General features: G+C 35.9%; 1 long non-coding RNA gene across 1 annotated transcript; it reads left to right on the forward strand.

Annotated features, from left to right (window-relative positions):
• The first annotated feature begins 22338 nt into the window (after nt 1-22338).
• Nucleotides 22339-23494, forward strand: LOC125490660. The gene is made up of 2 exons (XR_007267813.1): nt 22339-22889; nt 23139-23494. It is a non-coding gene; the product is annotated as an uncharacterized LOC125490660 (long non-coding RNA).
• Nucleotides 23495-23725: the final 231 nt, after the last annotated feature.

A 23725-nucleotide genomic window follows, 5' to 3' on the forward strand; every position in this document is an offset into this window, starting at 1 on the left:
CAAGGCCATTACGCACTAATCGCGTATATTTTCAAGTAAGTTGGGCCAAAATTATGGCTTGAAAATATACTGCAGCAGTTACCACTGCGTACTAATCGTGTATATTTTCAAGTGCCAAGCGGCAATACGAGCACTTGAAACTATACGTGATTAGTTACCAGGTAGCCCTTTTGAATTGTTGCTCTCTCTTTCTTTCATGCGAAATAGTAATAAGTCTATTGCTTTCTAAACATTGCATCACCTTTCTTTTTTCATCAGCATTTGGCATTGTTTTCGTTACGTGTTTATTGTTTACACCGTTCAGTTAAAAATTAAATTGATTTAAATTAAATTGTAGAACTGTTGTAAATAGTAAAAATGATCTCAGAAGACATAAAAGACAATTACGTTGAAATCAAAACTTGATGGAAAATATGTTAGGTATATGAATAAGTCCATGTAGCAAAAAGTCAAAACCAAATTGACCCCAATTTTTTAAAACATTTAATTTAGTTGGTTATAATAATATTTTTATGCGCTGTTAAATGTACTTCAATATTGCCGACGGCGTCATTAAGCTAGTCTTTTCCGTTCCGGAGCTATCGTCACTGTAACTTTTTCATTGCTCGTGAGTGTAGTAGGTATTACTCTTAATTCATATAAATAATAAGATATTAGTATTCTTACTTGCAAGTATGATTGCTATAAATATCAATTTATCAATCAAATTAGAGCTTGTTCATCTTTATTAACATTCTAAAGGTATGACAGACATAACAAGTAAATTGTAAGTAGTCATGTAGTACATGTACCGAAATAGTTAAGTAAATCAGAATCAGCATGTAGGTACAAATTATATGCGACAAGTACGCCAATCAAGCAATGTGCGTAATAGCATTGTATATTTTCAAGAACGATTCAGTAAATCCCAACTTGAAAGTATACGCGATTAGTACGCACAAATCGTGTATATTTTCAAGTAAAATATTTTTTTTTTTCACTTGAAACTATACAGTGCTAGTACACTATGGGTGCGTTCTGGCCTTGTATAGTTTCAAAACACGCGAGACCGTCCACAATAACCCTAGCAACTAAACACCTAGCATAAACATAGACTATGCCAAATCAATTTGGTCTTATTTATTATTGTGTCTGCAGAATATTTAAAATTTATCTACCGCACTGTTTATGAACCTGCCACACGGCTAATGTGTTTAGGCGTACACGTGAGTCACGCTGAAAAACTGTAAAACCTTGATCTTGAAATAAGAAAGTTTTTTGAGTCCGTGCTACCACTCAAATTTACTAATACAGATTTCATAGTTTGTCCAAAAATAAAAAAAGTTTTCGTTTTTTTTTCAAATACAAAGTGGCGCCTCTAGCGCAAACTATCATGAAACTTTTGACAGATACCTAATATTTACATTATATTATTAAGCAGATGACAGGAGAAAACCAAAACTTTTTCCGTTCATGCACTATAGGCTCAGATAGCCGTGGCGCTATACTCAACGTAGTCTCTTTGGCTGCACACACAAAATAATGCCATTTAGTTCCTATAATGGACAACATTTCATTTTCTTTACCCTATATTTTTATTAGCTATTCGGAAAGTTTATTAAAAAATAGAGGACCCGTATTTTTTATTTTGTAAATACGTTAATTTTTACATGTTATTTTTTAAGCCGGAAATGACGTCACATATTAGGTTAATTTTTTTTTAGTTTTTTGCCTTAGTCTCGTAAAAAAACATAAATGACACTGACAAGTGACATTTAAACTTTGTTTACATGCCAACCAACAAATGGGTCATTTTCAAATTACATTGATATTTTGATGATACCAAGTAGGTACTTCTCATGTAAAAAAATAAGCAGAAGCATTTTTCATAAGCATTTTTTCAGCTGTGTAGGCGGTGGCATGCTCTGGGACATATTATAGAGAGGTCATCTTTTAATATGTAAGTACTAACCATTTTATATGATAAATAAAAAAATAGTCAGAAAGTGTCAGAACAGAATTTATGAAAATGACCCAAATAAACAACAACGTCACGATAAAACGTCAACGTCAATCAAAAATGAAAGTGACAGTTACTTTGTTTTTAAATCTATAGGCTTTGATCATCAAAATGCATTGCACCTGATGCATGATGTCATCAGCACTTTTTACTATTTTATGAATTTCTCGAAAATAATACATCCAAAAAAAACAAAATCATTTTTGTTTTTGAGGCCATTAGAACTAAATCTCGAAATTGTTTTCGATTTATAGCAGCTTTAGTTTTTTGAAATGTTGTCCATTAGTAAACTCCCCGATTTTGCCGTAAGACTGCAATGGTGGCGCGGACTGGGCTGATTTTGAAGCTAGTTTTCTATAACACTTTTAAATCCTGGCCACAACAGGTAATGTTGTTAGTTTTTTCAGAAATAATACTAAGTAACGTTCAATTTCTCTGAATACTGAAAAGGTACCGAAGAAGAAGAAACATTTGGTGAAAGTCCACCTTAACATAGGTACTTTTAAACGTTATAAGTTATTTTTATAATAATATTTTTTTTTTAAATAATATGTGGGGACATCTCACACACGGCCATCCGACCTCATGCTAGACAGAGCCTGTGTTATGGGTATCGGACAGCTGATATATCTACACATATTGCTGATATTTTGTGTCTACTTGGAGTAAAGTCTGTTCTTGGGTTAAATTGCTTACTAGACAATATTACAAAACTGTCCATTAGACTGTCGGAAACATTTCCTTACAGCACACGTTAAATATAGATGAGAGTTGTATTATTAACTGGTTACCAAACACATCCACATCAATGTCTGTAGGATTTTGTCTTAGTGTTTTTGGAATATCGATAGTTTTGTAATCGGTTCTTGAACGCAAATAATATTAAGTCAAGTACACGTTAAAAATATAATACAAAATAAATAAAACAAACAAAACGCAACTTACTTAGCTAAATAAACCACCCCAGGACGCACCCGACTCAAAAGTCCCCATAACGCTAGCTGCGTTGCCGCGCTGCACGGCGAGGGAGATCCTCTGTGCCAGGTACGCCCCAGAGCGGTAGTCAAGGCCGCGGCTCCTCAGGCGGCTCAAAGTACAGGTTTAATTGTTTGTCGAAAAGTATCAATGTTCACGTTTTCTCGCATACAAAGTGGAGGCTCCAGCGGATACTGTTAGGAAACATTTTATTTGTATGCAGTAGGCCTATCACAAGTAATGTCGACTCAAGGCGCTAGCGTAATTCGATAGCAATTTGTATGACATCTTGATCAGCGCCCCTGTCGGTAACGTTAGAAACTAATAACTAAAAATTAATCAATAATTCTGTAAAATAGTATGAAATATTAATAATAATAATAATAAAATAAATGAAACGTATCAAAATTCCAGTGACTTTCCTATCGAATTGAAAGTTGTCTTAAATCGCAATCCCGTACTAGAGGCTCTCTAACCACCCGGAAGGCTACAGATTGCCAATAGAATCGTTTCAAATTACAAATGATTATATAGGTAGGTAGGTAGGTATTGGAGCGGTAGTAGCTCAGTCGGGTAAGTGCCCGCTTCACACAAGAGATGCGGGTTCGAATCCTGGCGCTAACATGTACCAATGAGTTCTTTTAACTTAAGTACAATGTATACAATCGCTCTTACGGTGCAGGAAAACATCGTGAGGAAACCTGCATATCTAGATTTAGATATGTGAACCCACCAACCCGCAATGGACCAAGCTTAGGAAGGCAGTTTAGACCTTTGGGATATGCACAAAGGTTCCACACGAGAGAGCCAGGTGCAGGTACTTCCACCCTCACAGAGAATATAATAGAATAGAATAGGTAATCTTGATTTTGATAGAACGGCTATCGATAGACACTAACTTTTGGCCTATCGAGCGCCAACACTACTTCATCTAAGATGCATGGGATTCAAACGTCTACGAACATTTCCTATCATGGCATTGCCACACTTATAAATACGAAGCAATTGCGGCATTGTGATCCGTATCGTAACGTCTTAAGAGTGTAAGTGCTACAATCGCCGCATAAGACTATAAGACACAGTGGCATTATGCCAACACTAATATCTTGTATATGTCTTGAAGAAAGCGGGTTTACGTGATATAAATTACCTGCAATTTTGTTGTAATTTTTCACCGGCAGCGCTCCTAACGATGCGCTATTTTGTAACGACCTGTAAAATGGAAAATGTATCTATGGTATGTATAAACTTACACTAATAGATGCAGGGTAGAATACTATTAGTGATTGAGGAGAAATCACATGAATGTACCGAAAACACAAGTTTGTAGAACTATCAAATGTGTACTAGTCGTACCATAGTCGTACTGACAGGTGGATAAAGAATAGTCAGTCAGCTTAGTTGTCAGTCGCTTACTAATTAGGGTGCGCCGGAAGTAAGTAGGTATATTAGGTACCATATTATAGACATCCCCTGAAATTAACTCATGAAATTGCACCATAAACTAGTATAGTAATACTTACCCTGTTGAAATATTAAATGACTATATTCTATAGTATATTAAGATTCAGAGTTTCTGACAGCATACTATACTAAATCGAACATACGATATCACGTTTCAGTCTGACAGAATAAGCATCAAAATTAATCTACCTATATACGAGTACACTCACGGGCAATGAAAAGGTTCCACTGATAAAAGCACCAAATTACTTCTAAACGGAAAAGGCTAGCTTAATGCCGTCTTCTGCAACATTGAAGTACATTTTACAGAGCATCAGGTTATTACCAACTAAAATCGGTAATATTTTGTTCCAATTTTTTTCATTTTGTGAGTGGAACTTTTTCATTGCCCGGCAGTGTATGTGTATGTCAGAACATTCATTCATTGTAAGCGTACACTAGCATATGAAACACATGACAAATTAGCTTTTCCAAGCGTTAACTACGATATTTTGTTACATCCTAAATGTATTGCTATCGTAATACGCACTGCAATGCAAAATTTTTGGTTTTCAGAATAATTGTTATCAGTATAAAAAAATTGCCTGTGGTTGAGGAGAATGCATTGACTTGTAACGTAAGAGAAGTTGAGGTTAAGTATTCTTTTGTAGAATATACTAGTAAAAGTTAATAATATTGAAATTTCGTCTTTTCCGACTCTTTTTCATACGTTTACGTAACTATTAATAATAATTACTGCACCAGCTTCGTTTTACTGGATGTCAGTGATTAAAATCATTAACAAAGAGGAAAAAACACTACGTGTCATAATTATTCTTAGAAATGGTTCAATAATTAAAGGACAATGGCAGAGTTCTAAGGACGTTTGGTACCCCTATGAAAATGACGGGTTCCGTAATGAAAGTACCATGTTTAGAGAGTCACTGTATAGGTACACAAATAAATAAATAACTAGATTTTTAGAAGCTGGGAGAAAAGAGAAAAACGGAAAAAAAGAATCTTTAAAATGTAGTCGCAATGGAACGTAAACATTCATACAGGAAGAATGGAACGTCAAGTGAAGTAATGTTTATGCCAAGTACTCTGTGATTTACGTCATAAATGTCTAGGTTGGATCTCAGTATAATGATAAAAATTGACAAAACCAGAGCAGAAAAATTGAAATGATAAAAAAATGTGTCATGTCAACAACTAAACGTCAACACCATGTCAACACTTGAACAACATAAGACGAACAACGTGAATAATAATTTGATAATAATATTATTATGTTAGGTATATCAAGTTGTATGTTTACGTTTAAATAAATACGGGACGTGCAACGTACATAATAAATAAAATGATTTTATTAATATTATCGACTAGATCAGGCTACTACTTTCATCATGGAATAATGTTATACACTCGCGAGCAACCAAATCGACTCAAGCCTTCACGGCGCACATATACATTGATTTTCCTAAAACGATAAATGGTAAATATAAAAGTGATATGTCATTCGAAAGCTGAAGAATTAGGCTTTCAATTAAGATCAATACCATAAAAAAAAACTAAGCGCAGATTTAATGACGCATTTTAATTGCCCGTCAGTGTTAATTACCTCATTAGGAATCCACGCCTTGCGCTACCTGATCCCGCTATAAAACCTTTCCACATCCGGTGTACCTTATCAGTCGCTTGTTGCAAGTTGACCGGTACACATCTCGTTGCATTGTATTCCTTGTTTTCGCAAACCCATGGATACCACACCAGAAGAAGCTGCTCAAGTTGTTGCCTTGCTGCAACAAGGGTTAAGTCAGCGAGCAGTCGCTGCCCAGCTCCACTTGAGCCAGTCTGCTGTATCCCGAGTATACAGACGGTTCCAAGAGACTGGTGCCTTCAATCGAAGACCAAGAACGGGCCGCCACCGCTGCACTTCAGAGAGAGACGACCGCTTCATTGTCTCAACCTCGCTGCGCAATCGACACCTTACGGGCGTTGATGTGCAGCAAGAACTGAGACGTGTACGACAAGTGGCTGTCAGCGAGTGGACAGTGAGAAGACGCTTGAAGGAAGCCAACTTGACACCAAAAAGACCTGCATCAGGCCCCAAATTGACTGCAGGCCACCGACAAGCGCGTCTTCAGTTTGCTCGAGAGCATCTCGATTGGAGCATTGCGCAATGGCGGTCGGTCCTGTTTACTGATGAGTGCAGAGTGTGTCTGCATGGCAGTGACAGGAGAGGCCGGGTCTACCGGCGTCCGGGGGAACGATTTGCCCAATGTTGTTTCGCTGAAACAGTAGCATATGGCGGCGGTTCCTGCATGATGTGGGCTGGTATTTCTCTAGAGGGAAAAACCGCACTTGTTTTCGTGCCTGGAGGCGGCCGAGGAGGCGGGTTAACAGCTGATCGGTACATCACCGACATTCTACTCGGTCATGTTGTGCCCTATGCAGAATTTGTCGGTGAAGACTTCGTGCTAATGCACGACAATGCCCGCTGCCACACGGCACGAGTCAGTCGGCAGTTTCTGAGAGAGAAGGAATTGCGCACGATGGACTGGCCTGCGCTCAGTCCTGACCTGAATCCCATCGAACACTTATGGGACGAGCTCAAAAGAAGAGTTCGGGCCAGGAATCCAGTCCCTGCAAGCGTGGACGAGCTGAAGACAGCTTTATTAGAGGAGTGGGACGGCATTCCTCAGGAAACTGTCAAAAAGTTGATAAGGTCTATGAGAAACAGGCTGCAGGCTGTAATTAGGGCAAGAGGGGGCAATACAAAGTATTGATTTAAATAAATAAATTTTTATCTTAACATTTTTTGTTTAATTTGTATAATACGATACCCATACCCTTTTTTCCTAAATTCCCGTTTTTCCTACAATTGCGTTCAGACATCATTTATTTCAAAAATGATGAATGGATTTCAATAATAATGATATCAAATTAAAGCTGACATCTTAAGCTTTTAAATGACATATCATTTTTATTATTTCTATTCATAATTTTACTTGTATTAATGTATGTTTGCGCCGTCAAGGCTTGAGTCGATTTGGTTGCTCGCGAGTGTACTTATCCAACTTCTGAAGTTTTAAATTGCCATTCCGCAACAGGGATCTGCTATGCCATTTCGAAATGCTATATGTAAAGGTTCTACTATATGGGTATGCATTTGGCGAGTAATGTAATGAAATAAAATATACTGTTTAAAAGATCATTGTTTTATTTACATAACATAATTTGCCTGGAATCAACTTTAGGAATTTTATGTTCCTATTACCTACTCTATTCTATTCTCTGTTGGGGTGTAAGTACCTTCACCTGGCTCTCTAGATGTGCTAAATCTAGATAGGTATGCAGGTTTCCTTCACTGTAAGTGTGATGGTATACATTTTAATTAAATTCAAAGAACACATTGGTACATGTCAGCGCCGGGATTCGAACTGCAGAACGCAGTTGCTCTTCTCATATTTGACTTAGGTATTTATCATCCTATGGTTCAAAGAAAATATTGTCCGAATTTTGCGTGTTCTTGTTCTGCTGCTTCTGCAGGTTCCTGATGAAGAAGTGGGACGGGAGCCTGCCGGGGAGGTGGAACAGGAACCGGGTCTGGTTCTCCCCTTTGTCACATTTGTTCTATATCTTCAGCAGTTTCAGCGGTATTCAAAATATTAAATAATTAGGTTAGGTAATGGAAAATGAAATAACAACTACTATGACAAGATTGACAAGCAAGATTCAGTGTTACTAGATTTAAATATTCAAAAAATATCGATTATAGTGAATCGAATAAAGAGAAAAAGAAAATGGTTTACTATGGATAAAAGTCTTCAAGACTTAAATATAGTCATATTTTATAAACCAAATGTACTAGTTTTGGCACAAATAGTACCAGAACATGTAATTTATTGATAAATAAAATATCTTTTGTATTTAAGAATGTATCGATATTTCTATTCGATTACTTTTTTGCTCGGATTTGCTGGTTATATTCCGAGGTCTGGCACCACTATTGTTACGTTCCGTTCTCTATATGTTTGTTTTTACGTTCCATTATCCTTAGATTTAAATATTCTTCATTTATCATTTTTTCTTTTCCCCCGACTTCTAAAAATATTGTAATTACTGAAAATACCTTATCTACACTGTATTAATAAATGGTGAAAACATGGTTCTGAAACGCTCCAAAAAAAAGGTGGTACGCCCACTGCCGTTCTCCTTTGTTTACAGTTGCACTCTACAATCAGAGTTTATAGTATACAACTATATAGTGTATTTTTTCTTACTTGTCGTAGATTTTGAGCAATCTTGGAGTGTCTTTTTATTTGAATTAATTAAAAAACTAGGTTACAAAATAAAACATAATGACAATGAAATATTTACAAGCAAAAATGATTAATTTCGTAATGAAACCATTTATTTTGGCCGTAGTTTATTTGTTTAATAGTATTTTAATTAAAAAGACACACAAATATTGTTTGCCTTTTTCGCCAAATAAGAATGAATACAGTTTACATTACACATAGGCCGCTAATTCCAATATTAGTTAGTTCATAATAAGAACTTTACAGCAAACTACCTACATCCCTAGATTCCTAGTACTCATAAATATTGATGTCGTATTACCACATAATATAACAGAGTAGAGAGTACAAAATCGTTGGTGGTGGCCGCTAGTCGGCCGCTCGACAAATGTGGGTGATTAATGGCTCGCGTGACATGGCGGTGACAATTTATTTGTAGAAAGTGTGTGGGTTCTCAGAAAATTCATGTTCAACCTACGAAAATGTTCTATTTAATTTATTTCACGTGTTTTTTTTTTTGTATAACTAAAATGTAATATAATAGTTGGTTTGCATGTCGTGTCGGCGGGTAGATCACTCGATTAAATACGTTTGATTGATGTTATTTAGATTAAACATCTATTAGGAATGGCGTAACTTCCCACGCTGAAACGCCCGTGATTCTGGAATTATTTAGGTAGTGTAAATGATTTAGGTATATATATACACTCACGAGCAATGAAAATGTTCCAATGACATAGCATCAAATTACTCCTAGATGGAAAAGGCTTATGACGCCCTTGCAATATTGAAGTACATTTAACAACTAAAAACGTAAATATTTTAATGAATTGAATAATAGAGTCATTTGGTGTGGATATACATAAATAGTTATAACTAAACTGACATAATATAGGTCTCACATACTTTTATACATAATTATCTGCAATCTGATCTGGACAGAGTGTTGCGCTGCTCCTTGGGAAAGGCCCATCACGGCCCATGTCCATTGTCCATGACTGTATGATGACAATTACGGGCTGATGATGATGATGATGATAATGATAATCACAAGGATATGAGATAGTTTTATGGTCTAAACTTCCGTACTACTACCCTACTACCATTGAACTAATATTACTTAATATTAGTTCAATGACTACCATTGACACATTGCTAATGCGTCGGTATAGTCATACGGTAGCTGAAAACGGCAACGCAACAGACAAAATCCCATCCTGTATACACGAACAGATGTTAGGTATTAGTGGCTAATGTACTAAGCTGTGACACAATGGCTAAGCTAATCCCGTTACACCTGGCCCCTGTCCCAGGCTTCATGTTGTTGTATTGATTGGACACGCAGACATGACTGTGATTATGTGACCGAAATTGACGGGGAATGATCTCTTGGGTAGGTACATAGAATGGTTAAGTGGTTAGTGACTCTGACTGCTATGCCGAAGGTTCTGGGTTCGATTCCCGGCTGGGGCAGATGTTGTTCTCGAGTTTTGGATGTTAATATTTATAATATGTATCTGTGTAGTAACATCAGCTGTCCGATACCCATATGACAGGCTCTGCCTAGTTTGGGGTCGAATTGCCGTGTGTGAGATGTACTTACTTACTTACTTATTCCCAATCTCCGCTGGGGAGCAAAGGGCCGAAGTGAAGCGTCGCCATTCTTTACGATCTTGGGCCAGCTCAGAGACATCCGCCCAAGACATCCCCGCCTGGCCCATTTCCTTGTTCACAGAGCGCTGCCATGTCTCTCGCGGTCTGCCGAGTCTTCGTTTACCGCCCTCGGGGTGCCATGTCAGCGCTTCCTTTGGGACGTCTTCAGTACGCCTGAGAACGTGTCCTATCCATCTCCATTTGCGTTCTTTTACGGTTTCTGCTACAGGTTTTTGATGTGTTCTGCGCCAAAGTTCCTCGTTGGAGACAAAGTCAAACCAACGGTGTGAGATGTCCCCGCATATTATATAACATATTATTATTTACCTTATTACAATTCAAACAGTTTCAGTGCTTTCGCTAATCCGAACACTAGACACCGACAGTCACAACTTGGCAGGGGAATGTTTGCCACGTCGCGATATTTATGGCTCTTATTAATAGTTGCATGCACTGTTGTAGTCCCAGCGGTGTAAGAAGCTACGTATTATATTTTCAACACTCTTACTCTGAAAGTAGGTGTGATTTGCCTGAAAATGGCAATAAAATAGCTCTTTTTATGCCTGGGATAAAATACTTTCTTGCATCAAAAATGCGATGATGAATGATGAATTTTAAATAAAAGGCCTGATTGATATACAGATGATCCTATTATAAATTAATTGTTTTTAAACTGACATGATCTAGTGAGCATGAGTAATTTTATTTTGGAACCAGTGAGGGGCTGTTTTTTATAACAATCATAAATCACACAGTTCACTTATCATCAACTTTTTAGCACAGAAAGCTTTCGTGATATCCGCCGGTTACACACGTAATACAGCAAATACTAATCTCCCATTAACTACTGAAGTTGGCAACGCTCACTGTTTGTGAATCTGACAGTTTGACTGTCATTTTATAATGGTATTTAATTAGCGATATTTCGTATATTCATACATTGTAAATTGTTTTCCTCGATAAATTATGGCATTGGGCTGCAGTCGGAAACTTTTATCGCCTGTTTTCACAATGGTAACGATTCTGAAGGCACTAAAATTTGCATGCGGATTAAGGTTATCTGTGGGATAAAAATATTATGTTGAATCTCCAAGAAATTATGATTAAGAAGTTAAATTTCGGTTCTCTGAGTAAGTTAGTATATCAATTGCGTACCGAATGTGCAGAGTTTCTTTGTCATCGATGAAAGTCTACCAAAAACTCTTTTGAAAAACGAATGAGTTATTATTGTTATTTCATAATAACATCTTGGACTTCGATTATTCGTTCGTCTAAATATGTACACTTGCGAGCAATGAAAAAGTTCCACTTACAAAATAACCACAAAAAAAACCATAACATTTAATAAAAAATTTCAAGAAAATACCTATGTATAAACGTTTTTAGTAGGTAATATCTTGATGCGCTGTTAAAATGTACTTCAATATTGCCGACGGCCGGCGTCATTAAGCATTAATGCAATTTTTTATGGAACTTTTATTTCTCGTGATTATAAGTTCACTATTGATGGACTTACTGATTAATCGATGAACTTCTTCTACAGAATAACTTAGAACTGTCTCCGCGAGTCTCAATCCTTTCCCTCGAGAGGGAATATTTTAATCTGAAAGCGCTTTGAAGACGTTTTTATGAACATTTATGCGACGGCTGTAGATGCAGAGTGGATCCAATGCAATTCTCAATACATTCCGATTTCCAATGCAAGTCTAATAGGTTTTCAGTAGTTTGTACATTTACTCGTAGACAGGAGCTCTCTCTTGAATAGCAAACAGTTCCTTAGGGGTAAGTGAGGAACATTTATAAGAAAATAATTATGTAATTTTAAATTTGCCATATCGTGTTTGTTTCTTGTAAAGAATTTTGACTGGACAGTAATAATATTAATGTTAATTTATTTCCTTATGATTTTTTTTTCCTTATCATTATGAGTAGGTACTTTTATTAATGTCTTTTTAAGTAAGTATATTAAATAATTCTTAATAAACGTGTAGCAAAAATATGGTAATTTTCATAAAAATAAAAATGTCCGCATAATAAGAGAACAAATTAGAGCTTGTAATAAAATGAAAATGTTTTATACATGAAATGATTGGAAGCACTTTGCTTAAGTAAATATTAGGTAGACAACGCTCGTGATCATCAATAATTTACACAGAAAAAATGAGTATACTCAAATTTGTATAAGTAAGTACTAGGAAATTATCTAAAGAGTCCTACAATATCATCAATATGAATTCTTAAAAATAAGTAAGAATATTTATATCACAATCACCATCGAATCTTATACAAGATATTTATGTATGTATGTGCATTGTGCATGCGTCGAAACAGCTAAACCGTTTTACTTACATTGCACCCTTAATAATATATGTATTGTATAATAGCTACCCCTGTACTCTTGAAACGCTATTATATCGTATGAAAATGACGGCCGACTGGTGTAGTGATTCGTGACCCAGACAGCTAAGCCGAAAGTCCCGGGTTCGATACCCGGCTGGGGCAGATATTTTTTTAAAGACAGATATTTGTACTCTGGTCTTGGGTGTTGGTATTTATATTTAATATGTATCTATCTATGTATTTGTGTAGATATATCAGCTCTCCGATACCCATAACACAGGCTCTGCCTAGCTTGGGGTCGGTTGGCCGTGTGTGAGATGTTCCCACATATTTTATTTATTTATTTAAAATAATATATTAACTAGAACTTTTCGCTATTTTAAAACCTATACCTCGTAATATGATTCCTGCTGTGACAGTTCACAATTTTCCGAATTACGCACAAAGATTTACGAAATCATATTCAATTATTTATTTTTTTCGATTCTTTATACGAATGTAAATGACGACCGAATGGCGTAGTGGTTAGTGACCCTGACTACTGAGCCGAAGGTTCCGGGTTCGATTCCCGGCTGGGGCGGATATTTGTTTAAAAACAGATATTTGTTCTCGGGTCTAGGATGTGCCCGTAAAATGGCAATAGGCCCGCCCCCTATTACATTGGGACTAACATAACACTCTGGCGAAAAGTGGGTGCAGCAATGCACCTCTGCCTACCCCGCAAGGGCGTACATTACAAGGCGTGAGTGTGTGTGTGTGTGTGTGTGTCTTTATACGATAGAAAAAATCTTAGATAGAGAGAATTTTATTATGGATATCTATAATTTTTAAAACCGTAAAACAAAAAAAAAACTTCATTACTGCAATTTCAGGTATTACATAAAACATCTGTATTAAAAAAACATTAGGTACTTAGATGTACTTACCCATTTGTTTTATTTCCTTTTTGTAAAAACGACACAATATATTGCGTTTCAAGAGTACAGGCTGATCAATTTATCATCACCAACACCACCGAATGGTTAACCGCGGTGCGTATTTCGGCCATTGATTAGCGCCATATTTGATTGATATCTGCCGCAGCCGGGTCATTAGCCAATCAGAGGATGTTGCACCAAAATGAATAGCGATTAAAAACCAATAAAAATTTTAGGAGCACAAACAAAAAAAAAACAAGACAAAATTAAGACAGAAACAGGAGACAAAAATTAGAATATGGATAAGAACGTAAATATTCTTATCCATATTCTTATTTCTGTCTCCTGACAGACCAGAATTGTTTTTATTTAATTGTACCAACTTTAAATTAGTTAAAAGATTTAATTTTCTAATTTCTCTTTCACCCAGTCTTAGGTTGGCGGGAAGAAATTGCTTTTTGGCAATAAGCCCGCTTTTGTATACGTCCTGTGTGTTTTTTAAATTTGCAACTGTTCTGTATATTATTATTGTTTTGTTTTTATATGTACAATAAAGTGTTTATAAGATATAAGATAAGAATTCAGAAAATAATGAACATAGAAAAATAAGAATCAATGGAATTCGGCTTCCCACAACATCCCAGAAAGGTTAAAAATCCCTTTTTGGGGTTCCGTGACAGGCGTTCAAGCGGCCCCAGGGTTCTGTAAAGGAATTTTCATGAATACTAAAATAATAATAGGTGTATTGTAATAAGTAATTCAACGCCTAATATAGGGATCCGTCAAAAAACGGCGAACAAAAAAGGGTTCCATAGGGAATAGTATATATTGGAGAATAATATCGCAGTCTTAGAACATAAGTAGGTTTTCCTGTACCTATTTTTTTTATTTAATTCAGATAACATGATCCATATAATGTGTTAGTAACAATATTTCCTTATAAACTAGTTTAGTACCTACTTAATATTAACACATTTATTCATATTTACACATTAATATAGGTTGGCTTATAGAATAGCTTTTAGCATTAAGTCTACCTTTTTTACACTTATATGCTATATTGCACAAGCAACAAAATATTAAATAAAAAATAAAGGTGTGTTAAAAATCGTATAAGGTCTAAAATTAGTGGCAATGATCGGTCTATTCGAGCGCTGAATACTGAATAATTGAAATGTGGTAATCAATGCGCTTTTCATTTGAAATGTAAATAGTGGGCTACTAAACTGAAATCAATTAATATTCTATAATGTTCCTTTGTGTCTATTTCATTATTGTATACAGGGTGTGGCAAAGTTAGGTATAGGTACTAAACCAAAAAAGGGTGACCTTTCTAGTAAGATTAGTTTAGTTTTGGAAATTCGCGATTAAAATATTTTACTTCATAGTAACAAGTCACGTGACCACGAAAGTTTCTATTTAGAATCATAGTTTTTTTTTCACGAATTTTCAAAAGTCGTAGTGCAAAAGTCTCCCAGAGTCACCACCGTTCCGCTTACTTCCTACCCTACCCCATATGATACTACATACCCTTTTTGCAACATCCTGTATCCTTCTAATAACAAAAGGAATTACCTACACAAATTCAGAGGGCTTAATTGTTCCCTTATTTGTTCTTTTTCTTCAAATTAACTTTAACTTTCAAATCTAATCGTCTTAGATTGATGTGGGTAATTTACTGGGGCCGCATAAACTTTCAACATGTTTTTAGAGTTCCGTACCTCAAAAGGTAAAAACGGAAGCCATATATAGGGTGTTTCAAAAAGGCTATACTAGGAAACCTACATGTGCAGCAATGTATATCTTAGCCCAAAAATAAAATCTGAATTTCAAAATTCGCGAAAAAAAAGTCAATCTCCACAGTAAAAAGTCACGTGACCAACATATCATAGTATTTTTTTTATTTTTTATTCGCAAGTTTGGAAATTCTGATATTATTTTTGGGCTTAGATATACCATGCTGCTCATGTAGGTTTCGGCTTAGTATAACCCTTTTTGCAACACCGTGTAGAATCTCTTTGTTGTCCGTCCGTCTGTCTGTCGAATCAAGACTATTACGACTATTCGGGAATGCGTAGAGATATCGGATTGTTTAAAGTGAAAATATCTTCCTTCTATGTTAACGTCCAAAAATGATTTTTTACATATCGATATCGATATTTGAACCCACGACCTGCGGATTCTTTCTGTAGTTGAATAATTTTTTATTATTTTAATGTGGGTACAGGTTTTTACTTTGTTATAAGTACTTACTTAATACTTTATTCCAGTGGGCGGGAAAGTTTTAAATTATTGTATTTGCTTGTTAATAAGAATGATCAATCTAATCTAGTTTATAATCTACAACAATAAATATCTATTCTATGAAAAATGTACATTCAATTCTTACTTCCGGTAAGGACCTAAGTATTGAATAAATTTTCAAAAGGCGGCCTTAATGCTAATTAAGTGAAATTTTACACGGTTCCAGACAAAACTTGAACGGAAAATAATTGGCGAGATATTCAAAGCATTATCCTTTTCTGACGAAATCACCTTTTTCAATTTCATAATTCAATATTCAAATTGGTCAGGGATAATTTTCCGTTTTTCAATTTCCGAATTTAAATTCGCTTTTATATTTTTCCATTTCTCTCCTTGAAATAAAAACTGGATTGTTTTTTTAAAGGAAGTAAATACTAGGTTTATAAAACATAATATATTTTTTCTATTTATTTTTTTCCATCAAGCTTGTTGCTTATGCAGAGTGTAAAAAACAGATAGGTAAACTGGTATAAATAGTAACATAACGCTTGTACTCGAATGTAATGCCCAACTCCCCGCCTCATCGTATCAAAAAACATATTCAGAATTTATTTACAAAAAGCCAAACAAAATTTTAAGTTAAAGTATTCAAGCGTCTCTGTAGTAGAAACTACCCAATTTTCGCCTTGCGAGATTTCCTCGCGAATATTCTAGAACAAGCCAGAATTACCCATAATTCATCCGAAAAGTAACTTTACCGCCATTTTCCCGCTCGCTCGAGCGTTCCGCCACTGTCAGGCCGCTTATTCTGTGTGCCTAATAACGAATATTGTATATTATACAGGGTGTTGCGAAAGCCTAGAGATGACTCGTGAAGTCATTCTGAACATCTTTTGGTTGGAAATTGTTAAAATAATATTATTATTCTATACCCCCTTTCGGTTCACTATACCATAAAGATCATGTAAGTATTGTTACTGCTTTATTAATTTCTAAGATTATTTTTGCTATAGGTCTTTCATTAGTGTATTTAGTACCTAAATGGCACAAGTATTGTATTATTCCCTGGTCAGTTTTCCTCTATATATACCGATAAAATACACCTATCACATTGATAACGATTGCGATCACGGGACAACGTGGTCTCGGGAATGATTGCGATAGATACATACTTACTAACAAATTTCCCTAAAGCTCCCGAAGCTTCTACAAAACTCGACGGACAAAAGCACAACTAACTAGTGGCGCTAAACTTAGCACGTTTTCTTGAAACTTAGCACTTATATCTTAGTTGTTTGAAGAGCTTTTGCAATGTATTGAGGGAATGTGTCGTGGTCGGTGTAGCGCAGTTTAATGCAAGCCTTCAGCAAAAGTTTGGGGTGGTCAGATTCATATATTTATAGTGAGCTTTTCCGCATAAGTTTTGCATTGTTTTTAAAACATATTTTCCTTGGGAATATTTAATATACTCGTAAACTACGGGACCGAATATTGTTTTTATAAAATTGATTGTAAAACTTATATTAATGTGCTAAGGAGAGAGCTATGCTTGGGGTTTCTCTGATGGATCGTATCAGAAATGAGGTTATCCCTCAGAGGACTAGCTTACCGACTAGGTTACCGACATAGCTGTCAAAATATGCAAGCTGAAGTGGCAGTGGGCTGGTCATATCTGCCGAATAACCGAGAACCGTTGGGGTAGACGAGTTCTCGAGTGGAGACCACGAACAGGCAAACGCAGCGTGGGACGCCCTCCTGCCCGCTGGACTGACGACCTTAGGCGGGTGGCGGGTAGTGGTTGGATGAGGAAGGCCGAGGAGCGAGTGTTGTGGCGCTCCTTGGGAGACGCCTATGTCCAGCAGTGGATGATTATTGGCTGATGATGATTAATGTAGATTGTACCTAAATGTTTTCTAGGTCAAAAATGGTTCATAGTAACTTGTGGACGGATTTGGATGCGTTTTTATAATTAAGTATGTGATACCTAATAATGCATGCAGTATACCACATTTGAAACACCCTGTTCCTGTAAAAAAATATTGATAGCAATTAGCAAGTTTACTTGTAGTTTCTCATTCAACAACAACAGTTCAAAGGCCAGTAAGTTTTGGTTTTAATGATAGATTTTAGAAACACAAAACAAACTTTTCTTATGGCTCTTACAAGAAAAACAAGGAAAAACATATAATATAATGTAACCACTAAAGTATCGTCTTATTTTCTCATTGTCAATATGGAAACAAAATAACATAGTTTCCCCCTCATATCTCCTCAATCGGAACACTGAAGCAACAAACTTTCTAGAACTTTTCCCATTCTATTTGTTTCTTTTATCTTTCTTTGTCCAAACCCAATACGCTGAAAATTTTGTTTCGTAAATTAATAATAATAATACTTATTGCTATTGATAACAGTAACTACTAATACTTTCAAATCTAAGTAGTGTATTTTATAATGCATATTAAAATAGCCCTAGAATGTTCAAAAATGGTATTTGTGGAAATAAATTTGTGTTAATTTTTCATGAAATTAACTGAGACTCCCTGAGTCACCCCCCACTTTTGCAACAACTGCTGAAAATATACACGGGTTCGTTATCAACGTAGATAAACGCCACTATATCGCGATTTGCCATAAATACGGTGCTGAGATTGGTGGAACGCGCATTAAACAAGTTTATCGACTTATACAGACACTGGTTGAATGTTTATTATAACTTGCAACCAAAGCATTTTTTTTTGTTTTTTAACATACTTTTTAACCCTCAGCTTACCGTTTTTTGGCGTCCATGAACTCGGGTTGAGTTTGAATTAATCAGATCTTGTGGAGTTGCCTGACTAATCTTGGTAAAGTGCAAGCGATAATTTAGGCTTTTGTATAAGGTTTTGTGTAGAATATTGTGAAGAAAATCTGCTTCAACCTAAATCTCTTCATTTATTAAAGCGCGCTGGGAATTTTAATAAGATTGACGCCATTTGTCTACAGGAGAGTATATTCGCGTATGGTATTCATGTTGTGCTTTTTCTTTTCATAGTAAATTGCCCATCGACCTCAAAGTAATAAATAAATACGAAAAATCCTTTCTACAGGATGTTGCAAAAAGGGTATACTAAGCCGAACGGGGGTAAATCAGGGGGTCATTCTAAACAACTTTTTTCAACGAGTTTTGAAAATTTTCGAAAAAAAGTTTCAGCTTAGTACTTATATCATTTTTGCAACATACTGTATATTTTAAGGCAGGCTTTATAATTATACATTGATGTTGATTCTGAAGGCAGAAATTCTAAATTTAGAGCTGTCAAAACCTTTTTGTTTAATTTTTTTTGTTTGACAGCGTTAAAATTAGAATTTCTGCCTTTAGAATCGACATCCTTGTATATTTTAAATTATTGTAAGCCGTAAAAGGCTCTACACTTAATACTAAAAGAAAGCGAAACAGTAGGGTTACCACCATCGAACATGAGCAATTAACAATCCTTAAACAGCGTCGTTCGCTTGTCAAATATGACGTAACTTGTACGGATTTGACTTATGTTTGACAGGCTTATGAATTGTTAATTGCTAATATGTCAGTGGTTGTACGGTAGCCGTTGTTGTGTTTGTTAGTGAACACACAACACACACACAATCACACTATGAAGAACAACTAAAACCTTTGGCAAATCCAGGAATAACCTACTGAGGGCACGGAGGACGTTGCACATAAAAATACTCCTATAAAATGTAATAAGCACAATAATAAAAAGTATAAATAAATAGATAATAACGTCGCTGTAATAAATCGACTACTAAACACTCATTGACAGGGTATAATTCAATCGGTGGCTATAAAAGCACACGCATTAGGTAAAAAAATCCGTCTAATGTCTATAATTAAAGAGTAGAAGTTCGAAGCGTCCGTAGTCGAGTTGGCTTCAGTGATCGTAACTGATCACTGAGGTTAAGCAACACTTGGCACGGTCAGCGGGGGTGACCGATTTCAAGTTGTTCTTTTCTGGACGCTTCCGTGCTTCGGACCAACGTTAAGCCGTGAGTCCCGGTTGCTGCTTCGGCAGCAGTCGTTGAGCCTGGTTAGAGGCCTTCGGGCGGCTTGAAAACATCTGACAGTCGGGTTGCCCACTTACCCGACTACATCAGTGCACTGTACCTACTCATCAAAAAACGGCGATACGGCTCGCGACCTATCAAGTGAGTACAAATATACAGCGAAAAGCTACCCCTTCGGGGATTACAGTCGTGAGAATAAAATAGGCATTAAAGAGTAGGTAAAGGATGTGCCAAATTAAAACAATATTTGCATCATAAATGGCCCACAACAAAACACTAGGAGCTACAATGGAGTGGGACAAATTGACACTGCATACAAAGAAGTGCATACATTTTCACACTGTGAGTTTGCGACCACAACAAACGTATGTGTATTTAACCCTTTAGCAGTTAGTAGTAGTCGAAATGAGGCCACCATATTTCGAACTTTATGCTATTAAGTTGTGGTCCAAATTTGCCCTGGCTCCACCTTGCTCAGCTAGCATTGTATTCGCGAATTTACATAAATCATAGAACAAAACTTGTTCAAAGTTAACCCCTTTCGGCTTGCTGTACCACTTTTGAACCACAATCATGTATAACAATAACAATGTCATTTAAATGATCTACCTACTGAAATAAGGGATGAAACAAATAAGGCAAGATTCTCAAGATTGTTAAAAAAACATTTGTTAAGTAAAATATAGATACCTATTGTCTGATGTTTAAACAAGTATCAAGTTAAATTTATTGTTAAGCACTAAGTTTCTTAAAAAATAGAATATAATATAATTAGTTTATTAAGAGTGAAGTCTGAATCCACAGACAAACCAGTAAACTGGTTTTGTGGGTCATTATTAATTGTACTGTGTTTTTTATGTTTACTTAATAAATACATTGAAACAAACAAAAACATTTAAATATACAAATCAATTTACTTTTGCAAAAGCAAGAACAATGCAGTGAGTACGAGTATGAGAATACTGCCTATTCTTTTAAAGTACAATACAATACAATGCACTTTATTTGCACCAAGAACAAAAAGTTACAAAAAAAATCTTAAAATACACAGTACAAAAGGGCGGCCTTATTGCTTATAGCAATCTCTACCAGACAACCTTTGGATGGAAGAGAGTGTGTCTATATACGATTGTGAGGTAGTTGTGGTGCAAGTATAATATGTATATAAAAATATACAGGGTGTTGCAAAAAGGGTATACTAAGCCGAAACCTACATGTGCAGCATGGTATATCTAGGTTTCGGCTTAGTATACCAATTTTGCAACACCCTGTATACTACTTAAACATACACTAATTAAATAAAACAACAAATAAATATAATAATAATATAATAATAATAATAATAAAAATCTTTATTTTTCTCTCACACAGATGTTTACAGAAAATGTATAGGTTGTTATGCTAAGATATATATATATATATATATATACACCTATATGTATACTTACATAAATAATACACTTTATATTAATATTATATTCACCTTGTTATTCAGTGACTGCAGCACGGCTAGTATGGCCATAATAAGACAACATGTGAAGTGACTGATTAAATTGAGTCACTTTTTGATATCAGTCTTAAATGTTAGCATAGGGTGTGGTTCTACCTTTTTTGGCATAAGATTTTTTTGCCTAATCTCGTATTGCATAGTAACGTTTGGTCAAAGTCTCGTTACGCCGAAAATCGTATGGCATAAATCTCGTTTAGTAAAAAGTTATTTCGCATAACATTGTTAAGCCTAATAATGGTATGGCCAAATCTTGAATAGCCTAATAATGCTATGGCATAGGTTTATACAAAGTAATAATATTCGTTTGGCTTTAACTTTGACGGAGCGTCTCCCTACATAGCGCAAACTGGTGCCTTGTATTGTTTCCGCTGTTTGGAAAACGCTCCGCTCCGCTTCGCTGCGCTCCGCTTTGGTTTTGATGAACATGTGCACCTAACACGCTCCTCCTCGCTTTGCTCGTCGTCGCACCTATTTTTAGGTTTCGATCTCATGGGGTTTGTAATAATTATATTGGTCGTTAACTTTCGATTTTTTGATCATACAATATCGTGATTTTCGGGATGTAGGAGAAAAATACCACAATTTGTACATTTACTACATACTTAATATATTATTTATTAAGATAACATTAGGATAAACAAGATTATACATAGGTATAGACGAACATAAATTTGAGCAAACGAAACTTAGGTGTTTAAAGATTGTGCCTAAAGAGTTTTAGACGAAACGAGCCTTATGCCACATAAGTCTTGGCAAAGTGATGGTTCGGCCAAAAAAGTTTAGACCATACGAGTTATGCGAAATGAGTTTTGGTCAATAAAGATTATGCCAGATGAGCGGAACCCATAGGGTGTACATGGGACTCATTTTATTTGCGTGATTGGGCATTAGTCCCAGTGACACTGTAACTTTTCTGCTCTGTGCAAATAGGTTTTTCAAATGTTATTATTTTTCCGAAAATCTCTTATTTGTGGTTTTTGTTTGTATTGTCTATGGTTTTTTGACAATTAAAATGTCACCAAACGTCAAACTTGAAGAAAATTTTGACTGTTTGGTGCTTTCGAGAGTTTCGAGTGTAATGTTTTGGTAATATTACTTTGCTTTGCGCTACCCCATGGATTCATATTGGCTCATTAAACTACTTTATTGAGTTTCTTGGACATCGTCTCATCAAATGATATACGACCAAGCTTGCTCCCGACCAAGCACGCTCAGATTCCTTGGGAGCTCCTGCTATCGGCAGCCGTCGATGCAACGGATCCCTGAGACGAAGAACAAAACAGCATGCCACCTGACTGATGACCCACCCACTGTCTACACGGACCCAGGAGCTAGAAGGCCTTGAGAAAAAAGCCCGGGCAGGATCCTGACGGGCACAGCAGAATATCATCTTCGATGCATGTCCCACGGCCTGACTGAATAATATTTATATAATCAATGGAAGGAAAAAACAGAAGGTAAGTGCCAGTACCCGTGACATGTTATTATAGTTGGCCATATGCACACAAAACAACTCAAAAAACTTTTTTCACATGGCACTACTTGGTTGGCTAGGCCTAAACCCTTCCTTCATTGGAAGGAAACCTGTACCCCAGCAGTGGGTACGTGATGGGTTATGATGATGATGAAGATGACAATAGGAGTCATAATCTTAGTTCATAAGTAAGTATAACTAAAATCTAATGAAACATTTTTGATTGTTACAGAACATTGAAATTGGCTTGTAGGCAAGACGGAAGATGGTCAAAACCGGTCAGAAATTGATGGCCTAGACACGGTTGGAGAGCTCTTGTTGGCAGAAACCACCTGAAGACGGTCAGATGACATCAGCAACCTTGTGGTGATACAATGAACCCGAGCGGCACCGAACTGAAAAAGTTGAAGAACTTGGCATACATACTATGAGACCCATTTGATGACTGATATAAGCCAAGTTCAGACTGATTATTGTGATAGTTGATAACTAAGAATACCTAATATGCTTTTATGGTGTGTGAAATAGTATACTTTTTATAATTTATTAATTAAAAGTTTAATAAATGTTTTACTTACCTAAAGAAAATATTATATTTTTATAACCGTTTAATTTAGTTGTACATGCTAGCATACCCACTTATTTTTTTATAGTTAGTGTGTAGTTGATAAATAATAAAGCTTGACTAGGGTTTGTCACTGTAGTGAAAGGATTAGTCGCTGACTACCGGTGTGCCGGATGTATTCAATGTACAGTTTATATGATTTACACTTCATGAACTCCACATTTAGCATTCAAACTATTCAATTAGCCACTTCA

The sequence above is a fragment of the Plutella xylostella genome, chromosome 26, assembly GCF_932276165.1.
Source record: "Plutella xylostella chromosome 26, ilPluXylo3.1, whole genome shotgun sequence".
NCBI classification, from domain to species: domain Eukaryota; kingdom Metazoa; phylum Arthropoda; class Insecta; order Lepidoptera; family Plutellidae; genus Plutella; species Plutella xylostella.